The sequence below is a fragment of the Mustela lutreola genome, chromosome 2 (genome assembly GCF_030435805.1).
Source record: "Mustela lutreola isolate mMusLut2 chromosome 2, mMusLut2.pri, whole genome shotgun sequence".
Lineage (NCBI taxonomy): Eukaryota > Metazoa > Chordata > Mammalia > Carnivora > Mustelidae > Mustela > Mustela lutreola.
The window spans coordinates 221754774-221767664 of NC_081291.1; positions in this window are offsets into that span (position 1 = coordinate 221754774).

The following is a 12891-nucleotide window of genomic DNA, read 5'->3' on the forward strand; positions in this document are numbered from 1 at the left end:
AGTCTGACACAAGGCTCCCTGGGCTGAATGGAAGTGCCCGCAGGGCGGGCTCGGCCGGGAGGCTCGGGGCGGGGGTGGGGGATGGGTCCGGGAAGACGTCCAGCTTCCCGAGGCCTCTCTGCTTCCTGGCTCGGGAACGTTCCTCCACCTCTGTGCCCCCCTCCCTCTGAGCTGCTCTCCTGCCTCCCTCTGCCCCACTGAAGGATCCTTGCGACTCCTTTGGGGGGCCCTGAGAATCCAGAATCATCTCCCTATCTCGAGGCCACCTGACCAATAGCTTCGGTTCGTCTGTTACCTCAATCCCTTCGCCGTGTCAGAGCGTGTTGGCTCCGGGCTCCGGGGTGGGGACCAGGAAATGCGCTCAGCGGGGGAGGGGAGGGCGCGTTCACGTCCGCGCCCACACGCGCCCGCCCTGGCCCCCGTTTCCCCCGTTCCTTGGACTGGCCGTCCCTGCTCCCGTCTCCACCTCTCCCTGCGGGGTGGCTGGCGCGGCTCGCACTGGCTCTGGGAGCTGCTTTTGGCTCAGTCCTATCCACGTCCGAGCGACGCATGAGAACACAGATAACAAGCGCTCCAAACTCAGCACTTGGTGATTACTTTATTACAACTTCCTGTCACCTGCGCTCCGTCGTTACTGGTTTCTGTTGGACCCAAATGGCAGAAATCCGGACGCTGTCCCTGCCGCGCGTCCGGTCCCAGCTCTGCGCTCAGCGATGTCCTCCGGGCAGCTCGCGATGGGACACCACTGGAGGGTGAGCAGCACGGACACGAGGAAACGCGACCCCTCAGGGCTGCGCTGACACATGTGTGGATTATTTAGAATTAAGAAAGCGATGGGGAAATTATTAATAATGCAGATGAACCTGTGTGCCAAGGCCGTGTGGGGAAAAGTACAAGAACTGTTCAGTCGTTACTGAACCGCGACGATAAGTGGGCGACCAACACAAGAATTTGGCAAAGTGATTGAAAGTGCTCTGGGCAAGTTCACACATGTTGCTTGTGCAACCCTCACCGGCATACCGCTGCCCCTCCCCCGGCCTCCCCTCAGCATCTGGGCGCTGGGGGTCACGCTCTGAACCACTCACACCTTCCAGAAGTTTCCCTGCTGGTACACATGCTATTCGCTCAGTTAGGTGTGACCCACCGGGTCCATGCGTTGCCCAGCGGCTCCTGCTGGTCCCTGGGGCATAACTCAGAGGCCCTCTCCCCCAGGAGGCTGTCCTGGCCCCAGGGGGCTCAAGAGTCGTCACTCCGCAGAACAGTAGAACCTTCCCATAAGGGGCTGGAGAGATTCCCCACGCAAAGGAGGTATTCCTGTTTCTCCCAGAACGGAAGGAAACGGGAAGGAAGACCAGCTGCTGATGTACACAGGCTCCGAAGCCGGCCCTCCCCGCTGCTCCCTCCCGGCGTTCAGGGTGGGGAGGCCTGGGGGTGTCTGAAGGAAGGACCCCCCCCTTCAAAGCCTGCCATCCTGACAAAGGGTTTCCTTATGCAGATCCGCAGGGGAGCCCAGGACTTAGGGCGGATTAGCTGCCTCCCCAGGGGGGATCCGGGATCTGAGATCATGCCCAGGTGTGCTCAGAGGATAAGCAGGAATGAGGGTGAGCCAGCTCCTAGGGAAGCAGCTCCCGGGGGAGGCCCTGGGCCCAGTCAGCGCAGGTGTGGAGCTGTCCGCATGCGCCCACCCGCCCCGCCCTGCCACCCTCACTGGGGCTCAGGGGCAAAGTGTGGGCGGCGCTCCCGGGAGACGACGCAGCCTCCCCGACGTCGTGTTCACGCAGCTCCCGTGGCTGTGGCAGCCGGGTGGGGTGGAGGGGAGACCAGATGGGATCCGGAAGAGATGCCGAGTCGGGGAGTCACCCGTGACGGCAGTGCTGCTGCCACCCGCTCTGCCAGATGCCGGGCCGGCTCTTCCCGCACGCGCAGGTCCACGTGGGTGGCACTCGGGACCACCCCGCGTTACAGAGGGGAGACGGAGGCCTGCACCTGCTGAACCTCAGCTCCGGGACAGCCTCTGGGATCCAAGCCTCGAGACCACCGCACAATACTTCCTGACTGGCCTTCAGACACCCGGTGCCCGGCCGGGGGCTCCTGGCCTCCCCTGGGCACCTGTCCGGGCCTCTGTCCTCCCCTGTCCCCGCCGGACCTTAGCTGGGCTCAGCGGAAAGCAGCAGGAGCCCCCAGGAAAACTCACTGGGCTCGGGTGCGGAGGAAGGACAGGTGGGGAGGCCCGGCCCAGCCCCAGAAGCAGCAGCTGCCCCAGGCCAGGCAGCGGAGCGGCCCCAGCCCCGGGCGTGCGCCCCCCCGCTGCAGGCCTCCCTCAAAGTCTCCTGGGTGTGGCTGGGTGGCTGTGGCCCCAGGAGCCACGTTCTCCTACAAGCTGCAGAAATCCAGGACAACACCGCAGGGCCGGGGAGGGGTCTTGGAGCAGCTGCGAACATCGCCAGATCTTTCAATGACCTCGAAATCAGTGAGTGGAGCAGCGGATGCGGGAGGCCACAGGCTCGGGCAAAGGCTCCTGGGGCTGTTTGTTGATTCTGCCCCAGCTGGTCACACACACGCACACGCACACACACACACACACGCACACACACTCACACACACGCACACTCACACACACAGGGACACACAGACACAGGGCAGCGCCCCCAGTGGCCACGATGGGGAGGCGCTGGCCCCTGGCCGCACAGGCCGGTGTCCAAACATAACCCCTCGGAGTTCGTCAAGTACTTGCTGCCCTAACAGCCTCCCCCCAACAGCCTCTTCCAAGTCTCTGTCCCTCTCGTTCAGTTCCAGAGGAGATCCCTGCGGGGAGGGGCCGGGTGAGGAGGGTGGAGGCGAGGGGAGCGCAGAGAGGAGCAGAGGGCTGGGCTGGAGCGGGAGGCAGGCGTCCCCGAGCTGGGGGGCCGGTGCAGGTGGGCTCGGGGCCATGAGGACGCGAGGCAAAGAGAGCCTTGTTTCCAGGGAAGCCGGCAGGGGAAGCCGGCATGGAGGGGAGCGCGGAGACGTGTGCATTCAGTCGGGGAGGCTGTGGAGCCACGGGGAGGAGTGGGCTGCCCGCTTCCCGGTAGGGCAGGAGGTGAGCCATGAGGTCGGGGTGAGGGGCTGGGCGGCGCGATGGGCCGGGGGCCTGAGGACTTTCTGCCGCCCTAGACATGTTCTGTTTCCAGATCGCTGTAGGTTCCTGGTCCGTCGTGAGAAACCATGCCGAGATTTGATCTCTCTCCGCTCCTGCCGTCGAGCACCGTGCAGGGCTCGGTGGTCTGCCATGTTTGTTGGCACCTGGGCTCTCCCGGCCCCTCCCCTGCACTCCCTCCCCCCATGGTGGCCAGACCCTGATGCTGCTGCCCTTGGCTTCGAAAGCCGTCTTTTTCCCTATCGAGAAGACCTAGCCGCCCACCTATGGGCTCACCTGGGAGGGCTCCCAATGGCCAGTCCTCGTGTTTGTGGTGGGTCTCAGGGACTAGCATACAGCTAGCCACAGCCAGGTCAGGCAGGCGTTTTTGGTGGCAGCCACAGAATATGGCCCCGGCTGGGAAGGCGGGTTAGAGGACTCACAGACTGGTAGAACAGCCAAGAAGAAAGTTAGGAAGGACAGTCTTCAGGCAGCTCCGGGGGTCCAGGTAACTGCCACTCGGAGGAGCTGTCCCCCACCCCAGCGTCACCGGATCAGGGTCCCGGGGGAGAAAGTTCCATTGACCAGGCTTGTGTCCAAGCCCCACTCTTGGTCAAGGGGGAGGAGCTCCGTGGCTGATGGTCCTCTAAGCCTGCAGCGGTGGCCATCGGTCAAGGGCAGCCCTCCAAAGTCAGGGAGCTGTGGCCAGAGGACGGGGAAGGGGAAGGGACAGACTGACCTTTGACTGCACAGACCGCAGTTCAGCTGTGCAGAATTACAGGTGGAACCAGAGGTCACACGTTCCAGTGACATTCGCAGGACAAGCTTGGGGTGAAGAGTGGCCGAACACCCGTGTGTTTGAGAACGTCTTTGGGTGTCGCCCGTCTGACGCTGTGTCGACAAGGTCCGAGTTTGACGTGTGACACTGACAACGACCAGAACTGCAGTTCCCTGGGACCCTACTTAAAATCAAACCGACACTAGTCTGTGTCTGGCTGTGGGGAAACGGAGTCACGACCAGCAAGAGGCTTCCCCGTGAGATTCCATCTAAACCGTGGCGGTTCCTTTTCTACAACTGTCCGCCTGCAGACTCGGGTGCTCTTTTCACTTAATTGAGCTGAGCGGCCGTTCCCCAATCTCCTTCCCGGTGGGAAGCCGGACTTACGCATCCACCCCACGTGTAACCCAGAGACTCTCCTGTTTTAATAACACAAGCAGCCACGTAAAACAGTGGTTTAGGATTTTCTCTTGATGGGGGTCACCTGCGGCTCAGCTCTTACGGAGACAACAGCGCAGTGAAAATGTAAGTGGCAGTCAGAGCCGGTAGATGGTTAAAATGCACTTGCACGACTTCCCGTTTAAAACCCGGTGGTCCGAGGCAGCTCCTGCTCCATCTCGAGGACGATGCGCGGAGACCTGGCGTGATGGGGGCGGAAGCACCAAGTGTCCCTCTGATAAGGGGGACGGGGAGGCCGGGAGACCGATGTAAGGCACCAGAAGAGGAGGCATAGCTGGGGTGGGGAAAGGGTCCCAGCTTGGGATACCAGGCACCCAGTATGTTTCAATACCTACAGAGCAAAAGCTGTAGGGGAGGGGATGGTGTGCCCCCGGGTCACAGTACTAACACGCGGCATTTAAGAAAATAACTATTACAGTTTATTTGTTAAATTTTGGGTATTTTCCCCAATACTTTACTGTGAAAAAGTTTCAAATACAGTTGACCCTTGAACAACCCAAGGGTTTGGGGCAGCCAACCCCCTGCCTGGTCAAAAGTCCACATAGAGATCCCCCAAAACTTAACTACTAAGAGCCTACAGTTGGCGGCAAGCTTTACTGATGACCTAACACTCAATTATCAGCTCCGTCTATGTTCTCTGTACCGTATGCTGTATTCTCCGTACAGTCAGGTGCAGAAAAGAAGCTATTGTTAAGAAAATCAGAGATGCCTCCATGGCTGCGTCAGTCAGGCATCTGCCTTGGGCTGGGAGCAGGATCCCCGGGTCCTGGGATCAAATCCCACATCAGGCTCCCTGCTCAGCGGTGGGGCTCTGCTTCTCCCTCTGCCCCTCCTCCTGCTCGTGCTCTGTATCTCTTTCTGACAAGTGAGTAAAATCTTAACAATAAAAAGAAAAGAAAATCACAAGGAAGAGAAAATGCATTTACAGAACCATACTGTATTTAAGAAAGAAAATCTCAGGGGCGCCCGGGTGGCTCAGTCAGTTACGGAACAAAATGTTTCTAGGTGGACTCGCGAAGTTCACATCTATGTGGCTCACGGGTCAGCAGCACAGAGAAAAGTTGGAAGAAGTGTACGGTGAACAGAGAGCCACCCACCACGTCGGAGGACAGCCCGCCAGAGTCTGTGGGCTCAACTCCCCCACTGCCCGCTTTTCATGTTTTTCAATGGTTGGAAAACAATCAAAAGAGAACCAGTTTGTGACCCATGAAGGTTATGTGAAATTCAAATTTCCGCATCCATAAACACAAAGCCGCTGTATTTATTTACATGTGGTCTAGGCTGGTTTCCTGCACCAATGGACAAGGCAAAGTGGATGGGTAGAGACTGTATGGCCCATAAAGTCTAAGATATTTACTATCTGGCCCTTTACAGAAGAAGTTTAACAGACCCCTGTGCTAGATGCTAAAATTAACATTTTTCTATAATGGCTTCATCACACAACTGCCCATCCCTTTAGCCGGCATCAATCCAGACAGCCTGCCCGTGCGTTTTTAAAGTGGTGGACACGAGTGTGTTTCACTCATTCAGTGCCCAGCATGTGCATCATGGGTTAGAGATTGTTGTTAGTTAGCGGGTTTTTCTAAAATACACCAGCAACACGATGTATAAAACTGAGGTCTAATCCAAACCTCTATCGAGACAGAGAAAGTTCCCATGACCTTCCCCAGTCACTATGACCCCACTGGGATGACCACAGTTCTGACTTTGGTTCGCTGTAGGTTGGTTCTGCCAGTTTGAGACTTCCAGAGAAGGGACTGGCACGCTACATCCTCTCACATGCACGGGTGCGTTCACGCTACGTACCATGGTGGGAATCACACCGTCTTGCATCATGGGAGTGCTGGTCTTTCTACCCAAGGGTAGTGATCTACGGTTATTCTCCTGATGATAACCTCCCAAGCTGACTCCAGTGTCTGGTTGGTCTGGAGAAGCTGCCCTTTCTTGAACAAAACTTCTGATACTTCTACTTCTCTTGGTCAAGTACTTACTCATGGAGGGCCAGCTCATGGAGTGGTATGAGTATGAGTATGTTCCGTTTTATAAGCCACTGCCAGATGTTTCTCCAAACTGGCTCCCCCAGTCCCTCCCAGTGTCTGAGATTCCAGTTGTCCCATGTCCTGACCAACAATTGGTGTTGCCAGTCTTTTCCTTCAGTCACGCTGGTGGGGCGGGAAATGACATCTTGTGATTGATTTGGGTCTTTCTGATTAGCAGTGATGTTGAACATTTGTGTGTGTGCCTTTCAAACATTTACTTGTGTTCGTTTGTCAAGGAAAAAATTAGATGGATTTTTGCCAGGTAAATATTTCTGTATCAATATTTATTTGCTCCCAGATGAACATTATAAGACTAAAGAATCAGGATTATGGATATTTTCTGATCCCGACACAATCAGCTATAAAGAAATAACTTTTTGAAAATTTAACTTTGGGTCGCCTGGGTGGCCCAGTCAGTCAAGCTCTGACTCTTGATTTCGACTCAGATCATGATCTCAGGGTCATGAGCTCGAGCCCTGTGTTGGGGCTCCAAGCTCTGTGGGCAGTCTCCTTGAGATGCTGTCTCTCTCCCTCTGCCCCTTGCCCCGTTCTCAAATAAATAAGCAAAATCGTGAAAACAGCAAAAGCAACAACACAAACGTTCCTCAAAGAAAAATCTGATCCCAGATGGCTTCACCGGGGAATTCTACTAAACACTCTAGGAAGAAATCATGTTGATCCAACAGAAATTCTTCCCCCAAATCCCGGCGATCTTTTTTTGTAGAAATTGCTGAGCTGATTATAACACTTCATAAAGCAATGCAAAGGATTAAGCACAGCCAGATTTTCTTGAAAATGAATGAAATTAGCGTACTTATGATACTTGATTTTAAGATTTGCTAGAAAGCCACTGTGATCCAGACCTTGTAAGTCCCATGTCAAGACAGACATAGAGGTTCATGGAACAGAATGGAGCATCTGGCAATACCCTCACATAGAGTCGGTTGCCCACAGAGATCCCAACAAAGGTAATTCAGTGGGGGATAAGAGAGTCTTTCCAGCAAGTGGTGCTAGAACAGGATGCCCAGATGAGGGGAAAAATGAACCTCAAACCTTACCTCACGCCATGTTCATGAGATAGGCATTTAAACTGGATGCATTGTTGGCTATGTAAATTATTAGTAAAGTTAACATTTTTTAAAGATTTTATTTATTTGAGAGAGAGCATGAAAGTAGGGGGAAGGGCAGAGGGGAGGGAGAGAAAGAGTCAGATGCTTAACAGACTGAGCAACCCAGATGCTTGCTTTGAGGCATACGAAGATTTTATTTATTTATTTGACAGAGAGATAGCACACGTAAGCAGAGCGGCAAGCAGAGGGAGGGAGAGAAGCAGGCTCTCTGGAGCCCGATGTGGGACTTGATCCCAGGACCCTGGAATCAAAACCCGAGCCGAAGGCCGTCACTTAACCCACTGAGCCACCCTGGCTCCCTGAGGCATATTTTTATCTACAAATTCAATTTCTTTAATAGATACAGGGATATTCAGGTTATTATTTGTTCTTCTGTAAGCTTTGATATAATTGGCATTTTTAAGATAATTGTTCCCTTTAAGTAATTTGTCAAATGTATTGGCATAATTTGCTCATAATATTCCTTTGTTATTTTTCTCGTTTTTATGGTATCTAGAGTCATGTCTTCTTAATACTTTCTAACATTCATTTCTGTCCTTCTTCTTTTAAAATTGCTGATTTTTCTGGCTAGAGATTCCTCAAATACATTGATCTCATCAGAGAACTTAGTTCCACTTTCATTGAATTTTCTGTTCTTTTTCTGTTTTCCATTTCATTGATCTCCACCCATCATTTCCTTCCGTCTTAATCTGGCTTGACTCACTGTTGTCTTTCTGGTTTCTGAACTTGCAAAATGACATTGCTGATTGAAGGTCCTTATTCTCTTCTTAGGCACCTAAGTATCCCAAACCTCACATATATATTTTTTTTTTAAGATTTTATTTATTTGATAGAAAGAGACACAGTGAGAGAGGGAACACAGCAGGGGGAGTGGGAGAGGGAGAAGCAGGCTTCCAACTGAGCAGGGAGCCCGATGCGGGACTCATCCTAGGACTCTGGGATCATGACCTGAGCCAAAGGCAGACACTTAATGACTGAGCCACCCAGGTGCCCCCTTCTTTTTTTGCCTTACATATCCTTTTATTCACTAGTACAGTGGCATCGCACAAATTCTGATATATTGTGATTTTATTTTCATTAGGTTCAAAATAGTTTCTAATTTCTTTTGAGATTTCTTCTTCAGCCCTTGGGTTATCTAAAACCATGTTATTTAATTTCCAAACATTTAGGAGATGTTCCACATACTTGTCTGTTAACTGAATCCTCGTTTAATTCTTTTATGCTCCAAGAACAGACATTACATAATTTGAACCAGTTTACTTGGTTGATGGCCTGGCACATGGTCTCCCTTGGCGAATGTCCCACCTCCACTTGGCAAGAATGTATTCTGCAGCTGTCAGGTGGAGTATCCACGATTTTAAATCAGGCAAGTGGGCTGACACAGTGTGTCTGAGTAAAGGTGATACTGTTACCAATGTTACCGAGAAAGGACCCCTGAAATCTCCAGATACAATGGCTGATTTGTCTGTTTCTCCTTTTAGGTCTGTCAGCTTTTCCTTTATGCATTCTTAAAGTTCATTAATTAGTTGTGTACACATTTAGGACTGTTAGATCTTTTTTAAAAAAATTTTATTTATTTATTTGACAGACAGAGATCACAAGTAGGCAGAGAGGCAGGCAGAAAGAGAGAAGGAAGCAGCCTTCCTGCTGAGCAGAGAGCCTGATGTGGGGCTCGATCCCAGGACCCTGAGATCATGACCTGAGCCGAAGGCAGAGGCTTAACCCATGGAGCCACCCAGGCGCCCCAGAAGTGTTATATCTTCATGATGAACTTATTCACTTATAATTCTGAAATCTTCCTCTTCATCCCGGGGGCTATTCCTTGTTCTGAAGTCTACTTTGTCTGATACCTACAGCACACTAGTTCAGCAACCCTCGTGCCTCGTACCTACACGTCTATCTTCTCCCGTTCCTTTACCTTTTAATCAAATCTGTGTCGCTATACTTAGAACAGGTGTCTCGTAGAAAACATACATTTAGGTCTGCTTTTTGGCTCACCTCCATCATCTCTGCCTTTTAAATGGCCTGCTTGGCCCATTTATGTCTGCGATGATTTGGGTTTATCTTTGGGTTTACATCTATCATCTTGTTCCTTTTTCCATTTTTTCATTCCATGTTTTAATCAACAGAGCATGGAGTATTTTTATTGTTGTGGTATAATATGCACAAACACACACTTCAAACAGTACTTTCTCATACTTCACGTGTCTCCACTTTGAGCTCTTGTTAGCTGTTCTTCGCTGCTTGTCTCTCCTGCTAGGCTCTACGGGGGCCCCTGACGGGCCACAGTCCCTGGCCAATGACACGGTGCCACTTCACCGGGAGAGCCAAGCCCTTGCAACCAAAACTATATACTTCTGTTTCCCCCATCCTGTCCTTTTTCGAATCGTTTTCACACATTCTACTTTTACACGCGTTAGGAATCCCACAGTTTGTGGCAATCGTGTTTTAAAGCGGGTCTTTTAAAACCACAATTTGATGGAAAAATAACTTTCAGATGAAACTAGTCACATAAAATGCCCCAAACACGATTTTGTGGAAGTGCATCACCCTTCCTGTCGCATCCAGAGCAGACTGTCTGTACTGTGCCTGCAGCATTTTCATGCTGTTATTAGTTATTTGTCTTTCTCACACATTGGACAATAAAGTCCTTGAGAGCAGAAACAGTATCTATTCATCCGGCAGCTTTTGCACAGTGCCTGGGGCTTCCAACAAACGTTGCAGGACTCACTGATTTCCTGACTGACTTACTCACTGAGGGATGCCCAGACAGCTGAGATGCTTCTGCTGGGCACAGGTGGGATGCCCTCCGGCTGGTAGATGACATCTTCGCTGCCTCCTAATTGCTTTTTTATACATTTTGTGTCCTTGCGCCCCACCGTCACCATCAGCCTCCCAGTCACAGCCCGGCAGGTGAGCAGTGGAAAACAGGGGCCTCGGAGAGACCTGAACTTCGAAGGTCACGGATCAGGACTCAGGTCACAGAACAGGCGTGACTTTGGCCACTTTCCAGGAGCTGCCGGGCGCGGCCCCATTGGGTATGTCATTGTGTCTGGAGGCCTGAGAGATGCTTATGTTGTGAACAAATGGGACCCTGGGTGGGGTCTGGGAATGGAGTCAGCCACTCCAGATCGTGCTGTGGCCGGTCAGGGCAGCGGCGCCGAGTCCCAAGCCTGCCGCTTGACTTGCGACCCGACTGCTCCCGATCTCACTGGGGAAACAGAGGCCACTGAGCAGCTGCATGAAGGTCAAGATTTCTCTGCAGCTGCACGAGACCCTCAAGTGCTTGGTAGTGTAGATGGAATTAATCATGGGGTATGGACCTTTCACGCACACAGCTGCAAACTTGGATCCCAGACGCTCCCTACAGCGGCTGGGCAGCTCAGGGAGGGTTAAAGCCGGCTCACAATGGGCAACAGTCAGTCCTTCTGAAACTGTGGATGTGAAAATATTTCTCTTCTAGCATTTTGAATTCAGAACAATCAGAGCATTATAGATTTTACCCTGCTTTGCTGACCTTTCTCTAATTTTCTAATCCTTGAAATGTTGAGAGGATTATAAAACGTTCCCAATGTGCTTTAAAAAAATTCTACAGTGATAAATAGAAAACCAAAACATAATATTTCTCCCTTCCAGCTGGTTTTAGCCTTCTATTACAGGGGAGAACTTATTTCACAGAGCGATCTTTAATACTTACATAAAGATTTTTAAAAACTCAAGAATTTTCTTTCAAGTGTTAAATTAAACCCAAGTCCAACAATCTTCCTGTTTCCTATCTTATTCACTTATCAATACATACTGAGCACTTATCGACAGGATGAGGAAGGGACCAGGTCTATGTTATTTCTCTGCTGGAAAGATGTCAGTGTCTCATGGCCAAAGGGGGACACGGGGCTCTCTCTGGGGTGACCCAGGGAGTGGGTGGGGAGGAGATGGGCTGCTTTGGGAAGTGGCAGATGCCTGTGGGCACCTGGACGGTGGCCTGGTGAGATGCAGCAGTGGCTGCAGTGGCTTCGTGGCTGGGACTCCCGGCAGGCAGGGGGCCTGGGAAGCAGGGACCTCCCTGAGACTCAAGGCCAGGCCAGGATCTGACGAAAAGCCCATTCTGGGTTGATCTGTGTCCTGCTCAGTGTGGAAAGCTGCCAGGTATGTCTGGCAGGGGCACAGAGACCTCTAACTTCCACATGGCACAGAGAGGTCAGTGAATCCAGACCCCCTCCAAGGTGAATCAGCGTGGGGCCATGTCCTCCAGAGACGTTCTGTGTGGCTCACCAGGGAGCTCCAGGAGAACTGTCCAGATTCTCAAGTGAGAGCCCCAGCAGCTCTACCACACAAGACAGCGCCCATGTCCTTTGCATTTAAAAATATCCGTCTACGGCTGGGGCTTAGAATTTTATGGAAGTGGCCAGCCTGATTCGACCGATTCGAAAACTGCTCGGAGAAAGTGAGCCAGGTGTTGTTTCAGAAATTCCATTAGCCCTTCCAGAGTGATCAGGTGTCATTCGGTAAATTACAGCTCTATGGTCCTTAACAACATCTTAGCACTTGGGAAAACTGATTCCATCTGTTACACTTATGAAGGGTGTGTGTGTGTGTGTGTGTGTGTGTGTGTGTGTGTGTGTGTGCCTGTGAAAGAGAGACAGAGACAGAGAGAAATGGAGAGGGGAGGGGCAGGGAGCGTTTGGGGAAATAGTTCATGATCACAAAGGCTTATCTGCACCTCTAAACTGTAGATCATTTCTCTCTCAATGGCCTCAGTGAACAGCCGGTTCTGTTTCTATTTTGGGCAATTATTAGCTGTAATTTCCTAAAGATGTCCCTTTAAAAACCATTATCATAAAAGGCTGTGTTAGGAGTCTTTCTAAGCGGCAGCCACCCCAAACCAGCCGAAGAAAAACAGGGCGCTTTAGGGGTTCACACAGGTGGGGGGCCCCGGCGTGCCCCTGCCGGGCCCCGGGGGCTGGGACACAGCCAGGCTTCCGAGACGCGCTCCGGGCGGGGCGGGCTCAGCACCAGGATGTGCGCCGAGTTCCCACCGGCTCCAGGCAGGACTCAGGCCCAACCCAGTCACATGAGCAGGCCCAACCCAGTCCCTGTGGCTGGGAAGCAGGGGCTCCCACAGGTCGGGCTGAGCCTCGCAGTCGACAGGATGGCAGCCCCTCCTGGGCCAAGGGGAGAGGTTGTCCCGGCAGGACACAGGGCCGAGTCCACTGAAGACGGCGGGAGAAGGGCAGCTGCACCGGCCCCAGCGGATGCGACGCGGCCTTCGCGCAGTCTGTGTCTCGGGCTCCCGTCACCCGCAGCCCGCAGCTGAGTCCTAGGGTCCAGCCGGGCCTTCCGGGGCGAGGCCGAAGCCCGAGCGCACCGCGC